General features: G+C 45.5%; 1 long non-coding RNA gene across 1 annotated transcript; it reads right to left on the reverse strand.

Moving 5' to 3' along the window:
- Window positions 1–721: 721 nt before the first annotated feature.
- LOC144582835 (uncharacterized) lies at window positions 722–18,928 on the reverse strand. Its single transcript, XR_013536282.1, has 3 exons — window positions 18,176–18,928; window positions 5,330–5,474; window positions 722–912 (listed from the first exon to the last, which is right to left on the reverse strand). It is a non-coding gene; the product is annotated as an uncharacterized LOC144582835 (long non-coding RNA).
- Window positions 18,929–20,924: the final 1,996 nt, after the last annotated feature.

The following is a 20,924-nucleotide window of genomic DNA, read 5'->3' on the forward strand; positions in this document are numbered from 1 at the left end:
CTGCAGCTGTCCACAGCTGGCAGACCACCTGTCCCTGATGGCCACCATGAAGCCAATGTGTCCATGACTCCCCAGGACCTTGTCCCCAGCCTCCCTTGCTGTGTCACAGTGAAGTCATTTTTCAAATTTAACACTCTTGTAGAGGCTCCTCCAGGAGGCAGCCACTGATGACTTTGAATTCAACTTGTGGATTTGGATCTTCAGCCCTGACCCCTCCTCTAAACCCCAATTAGAGATATCCAACCTGCCTACTTGATATCGCCATATAGATAAGGGTCTCAAAGTATGACCCAAACAGGCTCAGAAAACCCCATCCCTAAATTTGTTCCTCTTTGTGTCCTCTCCTGCCACTACCATCCACCCAACTCCTTGGGCCAAGACCCCCATGTCATCTGTGACTATTCTTCTTCCATTACCCCTCCATCTACTCCAGAATGCCCTGTCAGCCCTACCTCCCAAACATATCCCCAGTCTGCCTCCTTTTCTCCAGGTCCCCGGTTGCCACTCTGTCTACACCTGAACCCTCTTACTGAGAAACCTGCCAACTCTCTTGGCTTTTCTTTTTTCTTTTTATTCTTTCTTTCTTTCTTTTTTTTTTTTTTGAGATGAAGTCTTGCTCTGTTACCAGGCTGGACTGCAGTGGTGTTATCTTGCCTTACTGCAACCTCCTCCTCCCAGGTTCAAGCAATTCCCCTGTCTCAGCCTCCCAAGTAGCTGGGACTGCAGGCATGCACCACCATACCCAGCTAATTTTTTTTTTTAATTTCAGCAGAGACAGGGTTTCACCATGTTGACCAGGATGGTCTCGATCTCCTGACCTCATGATCTGTCCGCCTCGGCCTCCCAAAGTGCTGGGATTGCAGGCTTGAGCCACAGTACCCCGCTCCTCTCTTGGCTTTTCAAATCCATTCCCTGCAAAATAGTCAGAGGGATGTTTTCAAAACATAAGTCATATTCATCTTGTTAAAACCCTTATTCTCAGGGCATGTAATATAAAAACAAAACTGAGTGGAAGCCACATTGCATGGGAGTCAAAGTGCGAATAGGATTTTAGGACACGGCAATGAAGAATCTAGAAATGCTTGCAAGAGACATGCCTGGGAAAGGAAAGACAGAAGGAGAGAGTCAGAGTTGCAATCAGACAGATTGATGAGAAAGCGCTTCCGTTGTGTTAGAATGGAGAGACTTGGGCATGCTAAATGCTGAAGGGAAGAACCGTGGAGAAGAGGGTGGTGATTTGCTGGGGTAACAGATGACTCCTGTTTCTGGGAGAGGAGACTTGACACTAATTCATATTGTTCATCATGGTATTTCTTCCCCCAGATAAGCTTGTTTTTGTCAACTCTCTCTCTTTTTTTTGGCAGAATCTTGCTCTGTCGCCCAGGCTGGAGTGCAGTGGTGCAATCTCAGCTCACTGCAACCTCTGCCTCCCGGGTTCCAGTGATTCTCCTACCTCAACCTCCTCCGAGTAGCTGGGGCTACAGGCGTGCACCACCACACCCAGCTAATTTTTGTATATTTAGTAGAGATGGGGTTTCACCATATTGGCCAGGATTGTCTCAAGCTCCTAACCTTGTGATCTGCCCATCTCAGCCTCCCAAAGTTCTGGGATTACAGGAGTGAGCTACTGTGCCTCTCCTGTCAACTCTTTTTAAACAATAAATAAAACAAAAGAGTCTCTTTACTAAGGCCCACAAGGCTGTCCAAGATCTGGCCTCTGCCCACTCTCTAGCCCCAGCCTGTGCTATCGCCCACTGGCCACCAAGCTGAGGGCGTTAGCCTGCATAAGAATTACCCAGAGAGTTTGTTGAAGAAGCACAAATTCTTATTCTTCCTACTCCTCATCTTCCCACTCCTCTGCCTTCTCCTATGCCCTTCCTTCCTGACATTCAGTCCTACTGCCATCAGGTATAGCACAGTAAGGGAGGCCTCTACTGGGAAAGGAGAGCAGCCATGGTGGCCCAGAGCTGGGGCCAGGACAGTGATGGCACTGGGAGGCTCCCCAACAAATGGTGTCTGAGCCTCAACCGGGTGAGGAGAGTACCCATGTGGTGGGAAGAAAATAGTGTGGCATGTCAGCACCCACGGAGGGGGAGGAGGAAGCCACTGCAGAGGAGCGTCCTGGCAGGGGTGACAGCACCAGACTGGCTGAGAAGGACATTCCCATGAGGGGTGAGTGGCCTGATGCATGTCAGATCCCGAGCCCCGTGATGGAGGCAGCCCTGTTTGGAGGGCCCAAGTCCAAGTGAGAGAGAAGGTCATCCCTGCAGACGAGTGACTGGCAGGGGTGTCAGAGCTCAAGGAGGGAAAGAACAGCATCCACTGAGGGTCAGATCCCAAGCAGGAAAACAGAGGCCCATGTGGGAAGAAGGGGCAGCGAGATGGAAGTTCGGTCACACTGAAGAGGACCGTTAAGTAAACACAAAGGGTAATAGAAGCCAGGTGTTTTTGGTGGAATTGCATCCTCCTGAAAATTTCTGTTAAAAGTCTAAACCCCAGTACCTCAAAATGTGACCTTACTTGGAAATAGGGTCATGGAAGCTGCAGTTATTACTAGTTAAGGTGAGGTTATACCAGAGTGGAATGGGCCTCTAATCCGATATGACTGATATCCTTATTAAAAGGGCAAAGTTGGACACAAAGACATGCACACAGTGAAGTGTCCATGTGAAAATGAAGACAGAGATTGCAATGACGTGTCTACAAGCCAAGAAATGGCAACAACAACAACAACAAAAATGCCAGCAGTCACCAGAAGCTATGGAAGAGGCATGGAGTAGATTCTCTCTTACACCAAGAGAAGGGACCAACCCTGTCAACAGGCTGATCTTGGACACCTTGCCTCCATCCAGAACTATGAAGCAATAAATTCTATTTCTGCTGTTTAAGCTACCCAGTTTGTGGCACTGTTTTATTTTACAATAACCCTAGAAAATCAACACACCAGACTTGTTTTTATTAAGGGAGGGAGTTATGAACATCAAAAGGGAGAAGAAGACTGGAATGAATCTTGTGATGCTGAATTTGAATTGGATGTATCAAGGTAAACTCACAGTTTTCAATGTTTAGAGATATAGACATAAGTATAAATGCCATGTGTGTATATGTACTACACATGTTTTTAGCTCTGTGGTCTGAGAAAACCTGACTGCGGCAACATCCCCATAGCAATGAACGTGTCCAGCACCCAGATCTAAGTAGCATTTTCCACTAACAAGAAAAAGGGTTAATGGAGAAATGACTGATTCCAAGACTGAGTATAGGGGGAACTTGGATGATCTTACTGTGCCAAAAACAAGGAAATGCTCCAAGAATGGTGGGTATATGTCACAGGACACAAAGGGCAGCTTGAAGGAACTCCCATTGGTTAACCATGAGACAATTCAAGTACAAAACTAGACAATGATAGCGGTGGATTATGACCCATTGAATAGGATTGGAAACCATGGGCCCATGCAGAGATAAACAAATAAGCGAATACCCCGAAAATGTAGTGAGAAATACGATAATCATGTAATTTCAAAGTGCCTCTCTGCAAAATCCATATTAATTACAAAGAGGAAAGGAGTAACTTTATGGTGAAGAAGTCTGGCAGGCAGCAGCTTAATTAAGTGATCAGCGTGAGCATCTCCAGTAATGGAGCAAATTAAAATCATGTGCCACTGGATAGGACGTCAGGAGAAAGAACGCAGCGTCATTTCTGTGCTATTTCCGCCAATGATGCATAAACGGGATCTAATCATGAGGAAGCATCAGACAGACCCAAAATAACTGTCCTGTAATCTTCAGACGTGTCAAGGTCTTTAAAGTCAAGGAAGAACTGAGGAACTTCTTCAGATGAAAATAGACTAACGGGACATGAGAACTAAATGCAACACAATTCTGTAATGGATCTTGTTGCTATAAAACACATTATAGGAACAACTGGAGAAAGTGGAATGGGCTCTGAGGATTAGATGCATCCACGTGCCATGGTTAATCTCCTGATTTTGATGCTTGCACTGTGATTGTGTAGGAGGATGCCCTTGTTTATACAGAATATTCATTGAAGTATTAGACAGTGGTGGGGTATCCAGTCAGCACTTTGCTCTCCAATGCTTCAAGAAAACAGAAGATTTTTGTACTGTACTTTCAACTTTTCTGTGTCATATTTGCAAAAAAAAAAAAAGTGTGATCATTGCACAAAAAGCATCTTTCTAGACTCTGTCTCTGGAGGCTCTGATTTAATGGATGTAAGATGGGACCAGGACATTTGCCTGTGTAACCACTCCCCCAAGTGCTGATGCTGCTGGTCTGTGGACCACACCTTGAGTCCTCAGTCTCTATACACTGACCTCACTGTTCCTGGAATCACCCAACTCACTATCAGTGCAGGTCCTTTGCTCTGTGCCTTCTACCTGGAAAACTGTTCTCTCGGATCTTTTAGAATTGACTTTTGTGTGCCATTCAGATCTCAACTCCATGCCACGTTCTCAGAGGGGCTATTCCTGACCAGCCCAGCCCCAGCCACCTACAGCTGTTCTACCACGACTCCCAGCTTCCTTGCACTTGGGATCTCTGTTGGTTTTCTATGGCTGCTGGAACAAATGACCACAAACCTAGTGGCTCAGTACAACTCAAATTTATTATCTCACAGTTCTGACATATTGGAAGTCTGACACATGTCCTACTTGGCTAAAGCAGAAGCCTTGGGAGGGCTGCGGTGATCTTTCTGGAGGCTGGCAGGAAGATTCATTTTCAAATTCTAAAGGCTGCCTGCATTCCTTGGCTCGTGGTCCCTTCCTCCATCTTCAAAGACAGAAGCAATGCATCTCTGTGCCTTTCTTCTGCAGTCACATCTTCCTCTGATGAACTCTTCTATGCCCTCTACTTTTAAATATCCTGTGAGTATACTGGGCCCACCCCAATAATCCAAGATAATCTCCCCATCTTAAAATTCTTAACTGAATTACATCCACAAAATCTCTTTTACCATATAAGGAAACATATTCCCAGGGTCTGGGGATCAGGACATGGATATCTTTTGGGGGGCCATCATTCATTCTACTACACTTTCCTTGAACAAACCTTTCAGGATAGAAGAAAACTCTGAGGTCGTCTGATTCAACCCTGTCCCCAATACCTTTCTTCTAGCTCTGAAATGAGCTGTTTGTGGAAGGACAAGCTGCTTCATGCCCTCTTGGCTATTTTCTCTACAAAGGATATGGTAGCATGTACCCTGCAGCGTCTTTGAGATGAATGAATGAAACATCTGATGCAAACCATGTCATAAGGACTCGCACACAGGAAAAGCATATTACATATTCACACTTGCCCCTTTCGTCCTTACCCTGTCAGGTGACTGAGGCCCCAGTCAGGGCTGAGCCTGGCCTCTTCCGCAGACAGACCTCTCTAACCTCTTGCTGCTCTTCTTCTTCCCCTCTTCCCGGGGTCTACATGGCAGTGAACTTCCATCCTCAGCTTTCCTAAGACTCCTTGAAAGAAAGAGAATACAACAGAGTTAGTAGTAACGCTCAGCTCTCCCTCCCCCACCTTGCCCACCCCTACCTCCTGATACAACATAGAGACACATATATCATTATCTTTCCAGGTTGTCCCACTCAGGTGACCTGATTTGGATGATATGAACTTTTCTTTAGACAGCAGGAAAGAAGCATATGGAGGAAGCTCCTTCTTTCTGGAGTTCCAGGAAAGAGCTGACTGATGTGAGGAGAAGACCTGTGAATAAATCACTCACCAACATCCCTACCACCACCATCAGAATTATTACTCTTTTTCTCTCATATGTTAATCTAAGGGCCTTGCCTATCTCCCAGGATTTGTGGAAAAATCAAGTATTTGATGTGAGAGTGCTTTGCACTGCTGTGGGCCTGGATATGGGTCTGATATCACCATTATTAATGGATGAAGCCCAGGGCCGTTGCCACTCTATGCAGCAGCACTGCTGACCTGCTCACTTGGGACCATATCGGAGCAGCTCCAGCCTCTACAAAACCCTTAGGAATCTTAGGGTTTTCTTCCTTTTTTCCTGCATGGGAATCCCTGAAAACTGCTTACTTGCCCCCACCGTACCACTCAAGCCCATGAATTTATTTAAAGTTACTCTACAAGCCAAGTGCAATTCTAGGTTCTGGGCTATAACAGCAGGAAATATACACAGACTTTTCCCACACATGGCTCACAGTCTAGCTCACCTCAGAGCTTACTTATTGAATGAGGAGTTGGGTAGGGATGTGGGTAGCAACTTTAGCCAGAGACGGTTGAGTTCTCTAAATCTATGCTTCTCTATCCTGGAGTTATTATCTCATTTGGAGGAGTTATGAGCCTCTTAGAGCATCAAAAGAAAGTTATGTTCTTGCTTACGTGAAACATTATCATGGATACCCACCCTACACTCTCTCTCACACACAACCCATTTTGTAATTTTTTTCTTTTTTTTAATTTTTATTTTCAGTTCAGGAGGTATGTGTACAGTTTTACTACATGGGTAAATTGCATGTTGCTGGAGTTTTGTATGCAAATGATTTCATCAGCAACATAGATAGCAAGCATAGTGCCATAGGTAGTTTTCTCAACCCTCACCTACCTCCCACCCTCCACCCTCAAGTGGTCCCAGGGTCTATTGTTCCCCTCTTTGTGTCTATATATACTCAGTATTTGCCTCCCACTTCTAAGTGAAAACATGCAGTTTTTGATTTTCTGTTTCTGTGCTTATTTGCTTAGGATAATGGACTGCAGCTGAGTCCACACTGCTGTAAAGGACATGATTTTGTTCTTTTTTATAGCTTCATAGTATTCTCTGGTGTATACATGCCACATTTTCTTTATCCAGTCCATCACTGATGGACATCTAGGTTGATTCCATGTCTTTGCTATTGTGAACACCACTGCAATGAACATACAAGTTCATGTGTCTTTGGTAGAATGATTTATATTCCTCTGGGAATATACCCAGTAATGGGATGGCTAGTTTGAATGGCAGTTCTGTTTTTAGCTCTTTCTTCTTTTTGCTTATGATTTACAAATAATTTCTGAGAATCCATGATCCATGGAAGGAAGCCTTCTTGTGGATCTCAGGTTAGAACCCACTTATTTCCACCAGTCCTGTCTAATCCAAGCAAACCTCTACTCCTCTCCAACAAGTTTTACTTTCTTTTCTTTTTCTTTTTTATTTTTTAAGACAGAGTCTCACTCTATTGCCAGACTGGAGTTCAACTGCAACCTTCACTTCCCAGGTTCAAGCGATTCTCCTGCCTCAGCCTCCAAGTAACTGGGACTACAGGCGCACATCACCATGCCCACCTAATTTTTGTGTTTTTAGTAGAGACAGGGTTTCACCATGTTGGCTAGGATGGTCTCAATCTCTTGACCTCATGATCCACCTGCCTCAGTCTCCCAAAGTGCTGGGATTACAGGCATGAACCACCACGCCCACCACTGTCATAGAGGCCATAAAACTGATGAATTAAAAAGTTGAGAGATTGCTGAATAATTATTCAGTTACATACTCAGGCCTGTGTATGCTCATAGGTGAGAAGGAAAAGGGCAGAGCCTAACTCAGGCAGAAGAAAGATAAGAAATACTTCTTTAGACTTGCCAAAAATGGAAGGTGTGTGAAGCAAAGGATGTTGGAATAGTTATTATTTTTACCGTATATCAAAAAATGTTCAAATGCATTGTATCCTCAATAAATTGAGAATTTTCAATTGTACATCCTGGCTTTTAGACTGTAATGAGCAGTTTTCTTTTGAGAGGCTTTAGTTTCAAGCTGAGACCAAGGATTCTAGTCTCTGAGCTGGTTCATATAACCAATACGGTAATTAAATCACATCCATGAAAGAGAACGTTTTCATCATGGGATACAATAGAAGTTCAAATTTGGCTCTTCTGTGCTTCAGAAAGAATGAATCAGGAAATTCAGAAATGAATTCAGGAAAACTGTCTGCTAACTCTACCCAATTTTGAATCACAGCATTGACTTTATTTATTTTATTTATTTATTTATTTATTTATTTTTTGAGATGGAGTCTCACTCTTGCTGCCCAGGCTGGAGTGCAATGGCATGATCTCAGCTCACTGCAACCTCCACCTCCTAGGTTCAAGTGATTCTCCTACCTCAGCCTCCCAAGTAGCTGGGATTACAGGCATGAGCCACCGTACCTGGCCAATTTTTGTATTTTTAGTAGAGATGGGGTTTCACCATGTTGGTCAGGCTGGTCTTGAACTCCTGACCTTGTGATCCACCTGCCTCAGCCTCCCAAAGTGCATTAACTTTTTAAGATCACCTTCTGCACTAATCCACAAATAACTGAACACAAACACACTCTTCATTATAACCAGAGTCTGAGTATCAACCCTTCAGCCACTTCCACTTCCTACTCCACAGGGCTTTGAGATTTTAGGGTGCAGCTCAGATTTAGAGAATGAGCTTTGCCTCAGATCCCATGCATGTGCTAGCCACTGGCCATGGTGCTGAAACAAAGCCTGTCCTTCAAGGCTCCAAGTCAGCTCTGCTTTCTCATTTCTGAATGTTGTCTCCAGCACAGGATTACATCGGGTTGCACAAGATGTCTTATGTCCTGAAAGCATGTATTATTTCCCAGATGTTTTACTTGGATCTCTGATTTACCCCGTCGTCTTCTAACTCTCCCCTTTCCAGCCATGCTTCGACAAGAATCGCATACTGCAGCCACAGGGTCTGACTTGTAATTTCTCCCACACTGCAAGCCTCTTTATAGTTCTGGACCTTCATGCATGCTATTTTTTGAAATCACACACACACACACACACACACACACACACCCCTCTTCATTTGTCATAGCGCTTACTGGTTACAAATTCTTTGAGACTCGCCTAAGTGTCACCTCCTTTAGGAAGCCTTCCTTGATTACCCATGAATTGAGTTTACTTTACCAGGAAAACTGTTATCCTCTGTTACCTCAAATGAAATAAATCACCCCCAACTCTACATCCCTGCAATTCACTGTGCTGCTCTCTACCATTGCACTGAACTCTCAATTATAATTTTCTTCTACATCTGCATTTTTTTTGAGATGGAGTCTTGCTCTGTCACCCGGGCTAGAGTGCAGTGGCTTGATGGCTCACAGCAACCTCCGCCTCCCGAGTTTAAGCAATTCTACTGCCTCAACCTCACAAGTAGCTGGGAATACAGGCACACACTGCCATGCTGGCTAATTTTTTGTGTTTTAGTAGAGACAGGGTTTCACTGTGTTGCCCAGGCTGGTCTCAAACTCCTGAGCTCAGGCAATGTGTCCTCTTCGGCCTCCCAAAGTGCTGGGATTACAGGTGCAAGCCACCGCACCCATGCTACATCTGCATATTTTACTAGACTCTGCATTCCTAGAAGTGGCACAAAAGAGATGGCACATGGAGATCAGGTTGATGTAAGATAAAGTAAGTCATAAATTACAGAGTAAGAAGTCTAGGATTTTATCCTAGCACCCGCACACAAACCGTGCAAAGCTCAGGGGCCAGAGGCCACTGCAATTTATAAAGACTCCACCTTCTCAGTACATGACCCATTGTTCAGCAATCAATGATTTAAAGTCTCTTTGAGCTCTTCCTGTCTTATGAAGATAAGAAAAAGAGAATGGTCTGAGGAGACTGGAGACCTTCTACACTACAATTATCCTTTTGACAGTGATTTTCTCAGAAGTGTTCTTTTGGCTGTGGCATGATTCATCTTTCTGCAAATGTCATCTAGCATTTCATCAAAGCAAAGATGGAGTAACAAGGGCAATGTACACTTCCTGGACCACAGGAATCTGTATCGAATACACCCCCATTAGAGTTGGGGAAGATAGCATAGAAATTAGAGGAAAGATAGCCTAATTGGCTAGAGAATATTGTCTCCAAGAGGTTATCAATTTCTGCAATTAAAACTAAAGTGTTGGCCAGGTGTGGTGGCTCACACCTGTAATCCCAGCACTTTGGGAGGCTGAGGCAGGTGGATCACAAGGTCAGGAGTTTGAGATCAGTCTAGCCAACATAGTGAAACCCTGTTTCTACTAAGAATATAAAAAATTAGCTGGACGTGATGGCACGTGCCTGTAATCCCAGCTACTCAGGAGGCTGAGGCAGGAGAATTGCTTGAACCCAGGAGGCAGAGGTTGCAGTGAGCTGAGACCATGCCACTGCATTCCAGCCCAGGCAACAATGCAAGACTTCATCCTAAAATAAAACAATTTTAGAAACTGAAGTGTTTCTACCTCAAGCAATTTGAAAGATGTAATGTCTGTGTGGTGGGATTACTCAATCCTGGCCCCAGCTTTAGATGTTGGCCTAAAGACCAAGAGGGGAATGAAGAGAAAAAATTAAGAGTTGTACCAGGCATCTGCCCCAACCACGCTGCTCATGTTCACAGTCCCCACATCCACTGCCAGTTCTCAGCACAAGTCATCTCCAGATGAAGGCAGCCTCCTTGCCTTGCATCATTCAGTGAATGAAGCTGCCTGGGCTTGGCTAAGACCCCCTCTATCCATCAGTCATTCCCAAACCTCACATCTATGAAGATCAAGCATACAGTGTGCCCCATGTCAGAGTCAGGCGTGAGGGGGAAGGTAGGAAGCCAAATCCTAGGCCAAGCCTTGGGGAATTAAGAATAGAAACAAAGGTGAAGTTCTTACTAGCAGTTTAGAAGATCTCTTCTTCTTTTTTTTAATAACAATAGGTGACATTTATTGAGATTTATATTCGAGAAATACTGTGCTAAGCATGTATGTCATCTTTTTTATCATACTTTAAGTTCTGAGGTACACATGAAGAACATACAGGTTTGTTACACAGGTATAAACATGCCATGGTGGTTTGCTGCACCCACCAACCCATCATCTACATTAGGTCTTTCTCCTAATGCTATCTCTCCCCTGGCCCCCTACCCACCGACAGGCCCCAGTGTGTGATGTTCCCCTCCCTGTGTCCATGAGTTCTTATTATTCAGCTCCCACCTATGAGGTTTAGAAGACCTCTTCTTCCTTTCTTTTTTTTTTTTTAATTGAGACAGAGTTTCATTCTCGTTGCCCAGGCTGGAGTGCAATGGTGTGATCTTGGTTCACTGTAGCCTCCACTTCCTGGATTCAAGCGATTCTCCTGCCTCAGTCTCCTGAGTAGCTGGGATCACAGGCATGCACCACCACGCCCGGCTAATTTTTGTACTTTTACTAAATACGAGGTTTCACCATGTTGGTCAGGCTGGTCTCAAACTCCTGACCTCAGGTGATCCACCTGTCTTGGCCTCCCAAAGTGCTGGGATTACAGGCGTGAGCCACTGTGCCCAGCCTAGAAGACCTATTCTTGGGAAGAATAGGAAAGAGGAGCAAAAGACAGCATTTTCACCCTTAGGGGACTCATGGTCTAGGCGGTGAGAAGGATTCACAGAAGAGGACCGTACCAACCATCACAATGAAGTAGAAGAACAAGCCGCTTGTGTGAAATACAGTATCTAGTTACCTCCTCAGGCCTTCTTTTTTTTTTAATTATTATTATTATTTTTAAAGACAGGGTTTCACCATGTTGGTTGGGCTGGTCTCGAACTCCTGACCTCAGGTGATCCTCCCGCCTTGGCCTCCAAAGTGCTTGGATTACAGGCTCGAGCCACCATGCCTGGCCATCTTTACCCAGGGGGAAAACTCAGCTTCTCCCTGAGGATCTTTATATCAGAAACCACTTTTCCCTTTCCTCTCTGTTCCTACAGACCTGTTTTGAAGCTGTTCTTATGGCCTCACTTGATTATGAGTTGGTCTTTTTTATTAGACAGTGAATCCCTTGAAGTTGTTACTGCGTTAAGCCCCATGCCTGGCACATGGTAGGTGCTTTTTATGAATGTTAAGACTGGAGTCTTGCATGATGTTTGCCCACTGGGTCAGACCCATTCAGTGGCTCCAACAACCGTGCTCCAATCCTGTTACTCCAGCTCAGCCTGACATCCAAGATCCCTCCCTGTAGTGACCTATGGAGATGCCTATGAATCAGTCAGAGAGCTGAGGTCCCAAAGAATATTGGTGATATTCTTCATGACTCAGCAAAGCCTGTTCCCTTTCAGGAAGGACATTCCTGTCTCAGATAATGCAAGTCCTCTGCTGCAGTGAGGTCTGTTTGATGGGGAAGTCATCACCACCTGAACATCCTTTTGTTGAAAGTGCACAGAGCAGGTGTTGCACACGTGTGCTCTGCAAGGTGCCACGTGGGGTGTGGAAAGGCAGAAGACAGAACCTCTGTCCTCAGGAGGCTCACATTTCAGCACCGAAGGGAAGACATGTGTGAATGTCATGATGCAAGGAAAAAGGAGGCAAAGGCCCAGAAAGTAGATGTAAAGCCCTGGGAATCACAGTGAAGAGGGTGATAGCATCGAGATCTTGCTTAAGAATGGGACCTCTGCAATCTCTTGCGATTTTGTTGGCAAGAGGAGATGGGGAACTGTTTTTCCTGAGAAGCAGGTAAGCTCTACAAGGGTGTCATTAATCTGTGTTTTAATTAACACATTGCTTGGGCCATATATGTTTGAGATGTGGATTATTTACTCCTAAATAGCTCCAGTTCCATAGTCAATTTAATTTCCAAATGTCCATTTATGTGACACCAACAGTAGGAATGGCTGGGAAGCAGGAGATGGAGGTGATAGGCCCAGATATGCTCTTGCTGTGTGACCTTAAATGACTTGAATTTCCTGTCTGAACCACAACATTCTCACTTGTAAAGCACATGTAGTCATAGAGGCGCCATGAAAACCGAAGGAGTGAGGGAGGCAAGAGTGCTGGAAATTCAGACCTGCTCACCCACTGACTGCCATGAGGTCCAAGTCAGGCGTGGTGGGAGGTTTGGTGGGAGGTTCCTTCCCACCAAAGATTGACAGCCCAAGATTGACATCTGGAGGCTGAGCACATTATCATGGGCTCTCCCAAGGAGAAGAATTGTTCGTTGGTTCCAGGATTGACTGGTCCCAAGAGCATTACCCTCAAGGTGCACAGAGTCTTTCATCTGAGAAGGGAAGAACCACAGCACATTTGCCTGGGACAGTGAGTCAGTGGTAGTTGTTACGCGCCAAGGAAGGCAGTTGTTTGTTGACTTTTGTTATCTGCTTTCCATTCCAAGAAACAGAAACTGGATATGCTCAGTAGGAAGATATTTTTAAATATTCAGATTGAACAGTGGCATTTGAATGAAAACTTTCTCTTGGAGCCTTTGCCAATTCCATTTTATGCCAAAAGATACACTTGATTTTTTCTTGTTAGCTATTTTTATTCTTTAACTTACTGATTGATTTCGATATGCAAAAGCATGTGAGCCAGTCCTTCGGGTACCAAGGATACCAGAGTGTGCACTTGCAGACCTACAGCCCAAGGTCTTCATCATCACTGTCATCATCATCATCAGAACTCATCACCTGTTGTCATCATCAGACTTCCTCAAGACCAGGCATTTGTCAAGTGTCTTCTATACGTAATATTAATATCTCGAATTCCCACAAATTCCCTACAAGGTGAAGATTAGCTTCCCCATTTTTTAGATGAGCATTATGGGGCATGCGATATCGATTGGCTTGCTCGGGGCTGCACAGCTTGTAAGTTGTCACACTTGGATTTGAACCACTGCCTTCCCATAGCATGTGCATTGAAGACGATGCTGGCCTGCTTCCCAGTGGCCCTTCTTGTTTTGGGGTGTGCTATCATTCCTCCCCACCCCACCTCCTGGCTTCTTGTGATCACAGCCTTTTATTTTCATCTGGCAATATGCCATTCCCTAGATCTCAGCTGTATGGTTGCCTCGGTTCCAGAAAGGATGCAGGACTGAGGTATGCCCCATTGGAGGGTTCAGTTGAGGCTTCAGGAAGGTTTAAAAAATTGTCCTTTTGCCCAAATATTTCAAGACAAGAGAATATAAAGTCTGCTGCTGCTGCCCTAGTCTTGCTACCAGTAAAGCCTAAGGCTAAAAACAGCTCAGGAGAAGACAGAACTGAGAGCTGGAGAGGAACAGAGCCCCAAAAGCACTGTGCCTAAAGCCATATCTAGAGGTGTTGCTACCGGGAGTCTCTTGAGCCTCAAACTGTTCCTTGGGTCCTGACTCACAGCTCTGCTGTGCCTCGCAGCATCTGAGGGGAGATTCTTATTCACTAGACAACACCCTTCTCTGGGTTGTCTAGGAGATGCTAGAATGGTTGAAGCCATCTGGCCCTGTCTGTGTGACCTTAAGTGGCTTGCTGGCCCTCTCTGGGGCTCAGCCTGTCTTCTCTGCAAGGAGGGACAAGGACTTGACGGTCTCAAGGACACTCCAGTTCTCACCTTCTACTTCCTAAGGGCATTTAACCTACAGGCAGACAAAGGATGGCCCCGCCTGCCCCACATCTGTTCACAGCGAACACAGCGGTTTCCAAAGAGAAGCCACTCACCCAGGACCCAGCAGCGGGAGCAATAAAGAAATCCCTCAGCTTCCATATTCTAATTAAATCAGCACACATTTAATTTGGATGTAATATTTAAAATATGAGCCATAAAAATATCCGCAAGCACTGCTCTAATAGGCCTCCTAGAGGAAAGGTGGCCTCAGAGGCCAACAAAAGGCCTGACTGGCGCTTTCATCACTAGGCATCTGCAAGGAGACAATAGAAGGCTCCAGGGATTCTGTGTGCTAAGGAAGGCGTTCCTGTGAAACTGGGGATGTGAAGGGCACCAGGATGAGGTGGAGTCACGAAGACACCACAAGGCCTTCTGTGATGCTTCAAGGCGAAGGAGGGGAAGAGACAACAGTGCAAGACCCACCTAAAATGACAGCAGTGTAAGATCAGCCCAAAGTGGGCACGGATGGTCACTCCAGGAAGCTGGAAGTTCAGTAGGCTGCTCAGCAGGGTCACTAGCTGGGGGCTTGGTGAGTCTTTTAATCCACCTAAGACTCAGTTTTCTTGTCTCTAAAGTGGGAATTCTGATATCTGCCTAGTGCAACTCACAGAGTGGTTTTGGAGCCAAGGCTGGGATGAAAGCCCCTTGAAAATGGTAAAGCCCCCTTCAAAGGCTAGACCGTCAACTCATTAGTTGATCTTTTTCCAAAGGGGACTTCACAGTTCCTACCCAGAGCTTATCCTAGAGGTAGCATGGTGCAGTGGTCTAGGCTTGGTCTCCAATGGAGACCGCTTGGGTGAAAAGCCTGGCTTTGACACTGTCCAGTGGAGAAGCCCCAGACAAGTTTCTTTTTTGTTTCTTTCTTTTTTTTTTTTTTGAGACAGAGTTTTGCTTTTGTTGCTCAGGCTGGAGTGCAATGGCACGATCTTGGCTCACTGAAACCTCTGCCTCCTGGGTTCAAGCAATTCCCCTGCCTCAGCCTCCCAAGTAGCTGGGACTACAGGCACACACCACCATGCCCAGCTAATTTTTGTATTTTTAGTAGAGACAGGGTTTCACCATGTTGACTAGAATGGTCTCAATCTCTTGACCTTGTGATCCACCCACCTCGGCCCCCCAAAGTGCTGGGATTATAGGCATGAGCCACCGCGCCCGGCCAAGTTTCTTAACTTCCCTTAGCCTCAGTTTCCTTATTTGTAAAACGGAGATGACAGACATGATCCTTCCTTCCTAGGGATGTTGGGAGGATTTTAAAAATCCACTTGTGTAAAGTGCTAAGCTGTGGGCCTGCCCAAAAGCAAGTGTTTATTATTGTTGCCACGCCTGCCAGCCAGTTTCACTCCTTCTCCTCACTGGCGCTGCTGCAATTCAGATCAGCCTTGCCCATGGATGCTCACCCGGACAGTGGGAACTTCCTGCACCCCTGCCTCCAGTGCCTCCTCTCGCCCAGCCTCCTTGCCAGCTGCCAGAGGGGGGCTTATAAGACCTGCTGCTTCCCTGGCCCTTAGCATGGAGTCCTGCCCTGTTGGGCATGGTACTCACAGCCTTTGCATAACCTGGCCCAAACACGCATGTCCAGCTTCACCTCCTTCCTTACCCATTCCATTCTCTAGCTGCTCTGAGCCAGCTTCCTGCTCCCTAATGCCCATATCCATCACACCTTTATTCATTTACCTGTGCCATGCCTACACCTTAGAGTGTCTCCTCCCCATCACCTCTTTCACCTTGGAAAACTCCAATGACGCTTTCAACCCCGATTGTTCCATCTGCCACCTCAGTCTCTTGTGAGTGGGTCCTAGCCTCATTTTCCTGTTACATTCCCACCCTCTCCTCTTCACATACTACATTTTAGCAACACCAACTGCTCACAGGCTTCCCTGGTTTGGGCTGATGAATAAGAGATACTGTGGGTAGAGTTTCCCAGGGAGGAAATCCCAAGAGATGTGGAACCCTCAGCTCACACTCCTTAGCCCTAGAGGCCCAGCAAGTTGAGCCCAAAGGACTGAATCACCTTTTTCCTTCTAATAAGCCCTTTCCGGCTTATTTTTATGAGTATGATTTCATTTTTTATTTTGTTGAGAAATTTTAAAGATACAGGAAAAACATTCAATCAGCACCCCACATGCCTATTTATCCACCATGCAGAACTGACAATTTGTTCATGTTATTTGCCTTGTCTTTTTTTTTTTAGAAATTTGTAAAATTTAGGCCAGGCACAGTGCTCTCACCTGTAATCTCAGCACTTTGAGAGGTTGAGGTTGGCTGATCACCTGAAGGTGGGAGTTCGAGACCAGCCTGACCAACATGGTGAAACCTCGTCTCTACTAAAAATACAAAATTAGCTGGGTGTGGTGGTGCATGACTGTAATCCCAGCTACTCAGGAGGCTGAGGAAAGAGAATCTCTTGAACCCAGGAGGCAGAGATTGCGGCGAGCCAAGATCATGCCACTGCACTCCAGCCTGGGCAACAAGAGTGAAACTCTGTCTCAAAAAAAAATTATAAAATTTAAATCATATATATATATATGACATGACAGCTAGATTCAAAGTCTCTTTCTTCCTCATTCCTAATTCTACTTTCTTTTCTCCTGCCATGGCAAACATGATCATGAATTAAATGTGCACACTTCCGGTTCCATTTTTAAACTTCGGCATAGACACAGGAACCTCTGATAAATATGCTGTATTGCTTTCTGTGTGTTGATCAGCATAAGGGGTAGAATTTTTACATGACCTTCTTCACTGCTTTCTGCAACACACTTTTCTCATTCAACATGAAAGTCTTGAGATTTATCCATATTGCTGCGTGAATCTAGCACATTCCTTTCATTGCTTTTCATTTTATTATATGAATGGACTCCATTTTATTCAGTTACTCTTCTGATTGCCTGAAATCTAAGTTGTTTCCAGTTTTTTTTGTCATTCATTGGTGCTCCAGTAAATAGCCTTGCACACGCCTGGGGGGTTTCTCTGGGGTGGAAACCTAGACGTGGAATTGCTGGGTCTTGGGTTTGATTGCATTTTCAGTGTGGCTGGGGATTGCCAAATTGCTCTGCAAAGTGGCTGTACTACTTCTCACTACCACCAGCAATGTCTGAGTGTGTTCATTTGCAGGACACCCTCATTTTACAGGAGAGAAACTGAGGCCCAGCCCAGGCAATGGAATTGCCCAAGGCCCTGCAGCTAGTCAGTGGTAGAGCCTAGATTAGGGCTTGGGCTCCACACACAATTCCAGGTCTCTGGACACCACACAAAGGAATGAACTCCCAGGAACCTCCTCCTTTTGCCCAGCCAGAGACAAACTAATGATAAATCTTTCCTTGACCTCTGATCAGTCTTTGTCCAACCTTGGGAACATTTTTATTAGTTTCTACTTTGCTAAGAAAGAAAAAAAGAACCTCATAATAAAAGTTACTGGCTAATAACAAGTATCTTGTTTCAAGGAAATTTTGCATACATTTTTCAACAATAAAAATGAAAACATGTTTTCCTTTACGAAAGGGATTTCTGTTCTACTGCACTTATCACCCCTGGGAAGGAAATCTGATGTACCTTGACTCTATTTTATGGCCATCCTGGAGAACTGAGATGTTGTCAATGGAAGCATGAAGAAACTATAGGAATAAAAATTAGACAGAGATGGAGACAGTGATATTAAAATGAATATCATTTGAAATTGGATTTTGTGGCGACAGCTACAGCAGTCGTCACTGGGAGCGTGAAGGTCACACATCAGACATGGAGAACACACCAGGCCCTGCCGCCAAAACATTTTGTTTCCAAAAGCCTGGTCCTCCCTGGATTGCTCTCAAGGTTGTCTTTACCTGTAACACCTCTGTCCACACAAAGCACGGCCCGTGCAGCAACACGTGACAAGGCTGACACACAAAGATGGGCAAGTCGGGGCATGGAGCGGGAAGTTTGCCCTTCAGGTCAAACTCAGATCGCAGCTGACAGGTGAGCAGCAGATGTCCTGAAAGATTCCTGCAGATGTCTTGGCAGAGAAAGGTGGAGAAAGATCCTCACCTAGTGGGACAGACATGGTGACAAGGGAGATCCCAACACCAGTCACTTGTTTATTGCCTCTCTCATCGACCAGACTTTAAACTTCTTGATAACTTTGGCTTGTTTTTCTGACTATCTTAATATTTCCAAAGCTTAGGAATGTTCCTAGCACATAGTAGGTCCTAAATAAATGCTAGCTTTTGAGTCAATGGCTGAACAAATCCTGGGGACGTCATTCCGAGCCAAGCCAGAGCTCGGCTTGTCCAGGCTGCAGCAGGCTCTCTGGCAGTAGATCCCCCAACCCAGCCTTAAAGACCCCCTTCCACCAAATGCCCCCTCCATGAAGCCTCTTCTAGTTGCTCCAGGGGGGCTCTTTGGTCTTTTTAAAAAACATCCTACTGCCTTCAGAGTGAGCCTCATACAATTAGGCAAGTATTCCTGGAGTTCTCTTGGCAACTTCCTCTCCCCATGGTCCCTCAGTCGCAAAGCCCTCTCTGTGACTTGGAAGGGGACCTTCCACGTCCTCTTCCCCTGCTTCAGGCCAAACCAAATCTCAGCCAGTCTCCCTGGCTTCAGACCTACTACCTTGTAGCAGGCAGTTTTCAGTTGGTTACGCTGCAGTAACAAACAACCTCTCAATTTTAGAATCTTCCAACAGGAAGATCTAGCTGCAACTTTCCCACCCTTGCAGGATCCAGGATTCAGGCTGGAGCAACAGTCCCTTTCTGAGACATACCATTTTCCTAGTGAGAAAAGGTGAGAGAGCAGCACAAAAACCCAATGCCTCTGTGGTGGTTTTAAAATCTGTTTACAAATGTTTTTCACTCCTTGCTTCAAAAGGTGGAGTTCAATTCTCTTCCCCTGAGTATAAGTAAAGTTAGTGACCTGCTTATAACTACCAGACCATAGCAGAACTGTTGGTGTGCAGTCTCTGAAACTAGGTCATAGAAGCACTTTGGCTCTTTCTTGGATCTTGGATCATTGCTCTGGGGCAGGCCAGCTACCATATCACTAGGACACTCAGCATCTTTATAGAGGAGACTTTGTGGTAAGAAATTGAGACCTCCTGCCGACAGCCAGTACTACCTTGCCGGGTGTGTGAGGGAGCCACGTTGGAAGTAGATCCTCCAGCCCCACTCAAGTCTTCAGATAACTGTGGCCCAACCAATATCTTGGCTGAAACCTCAAGGTTGAGTGAGCCAGAACCAGTCAGCTAAGCTCCTCCCAGACTCCTTTCTCAGAGAAACCATAAATATTTATTGCCTTGAGCCACGAAGTTTAACAGTAATTCGTTATGCAGCAGTAGATAACTAACACAGCCTTTTGAAGCTTTGTCTCAGAATTGACATATGTCACTCTACTCTCATTTAATTGGCCAAAACAGATCACAAGATCATCCCGACATCAATACCTATGGGAACATTGCAAGTCGCAGAACAACGGGTAAAGGTATGTAGTCCTCTTACAGGGAGAGGGAGCAAATGGTTGAGCACAGGAACAGAGACCGTCATATCCCACCCCAATTCATCCTGCTCTTTGTCCCACCATAAAACACTAAGCTTCTCTTCATAAACACTTTAGTGGCTCCTTGATGTCTCCAGCACAAAGCACTATCTCTTCCATCAATCCTTTCAAGCTTCCATGGTCTTCCCTTGCCTCAGTGCCACCCTCTATTAGCTCATGACTCTATCCTGAGCTCTGATTTGTCTGTTCATATGTGTATCTCCTTGAGAGTGGGAACCACACTAATTCATCTTTCTCTCCTGATTGCTCAGCACAGGGCCAGATGCTCTAATTTTGTGATGAATGGATGGATGACTGGATGGATGGATGGATGGACGGAGGCTGAATAGATGGAGAGAGGGACAGGCAGCAGGGAAGTTATGGGGGCAAATGAGCAGTGATCCTGTGGATTTTTGCAGCTATTGCATATGTGAGCTTTCTTTGTGACCAGATAAGCAACTTCTACTTCTGAGCACTGGTCTGGCAATCAGAAATCAAATCAGAATCTGGTAATCAGGAATCAGGAATCAGGAATTAAAAGGTTTGTGTTAAAGTCTTGGCCTTGCCTTGTAAAGATTGTGTGACATTGGGAAGGATTAAAGTTTTAATCACTAATGAGAGTTAAAAATGCCTGAGGACTGGAGCCCAGAGTGGGCCATGGTCAACTTATGTGTTGAAGACCTCCTTCTATGTATGCTTGTGCTTATTACAGATATGCCATGGTGCTAAGTACCCTAGGACTACAGGAAAATTAGGAATACATGCTGTATCCACAATGAGGAGGCACACAGGTCAGAGTGCCAGCTGTGGAATCACACAGCTTGGGTTCAAAGCCTGGCTGGGTCATGATCACCCAAAAGACCTGAGGAAAGTTCTCAGGCAAATTTGTAAAAAGAAGTGGAGACCCTGCCCTCCAGGAAGGGAAGTGGTAAGGGGAAGCAGCCAGTCAAGCCGGGGCATGACTGAAATCTGCCCGGCGAGGCCAGGACCACAACAGAGAAGGCAGACCTGGCTGCAGGCAGCACAGAAGCACTGAGGAGGCCCTAGGGGAGCCTGGCAGGATCT

Source organism: Callithrix jacchus, chromosome 5 (genome assembly GCF_049354715.1).
Source record: "Callithrix jacchus isolate 240 chromosome 5, calJac240_pri, whole genome shotgun sequence".
In the NCBI taxonomy this organism is placed as follows: Eukaryota; Metazoa; Chordata; class Mammalia; order Primates; family Cebidae; genus Callithrix; species Callithrix jacchus.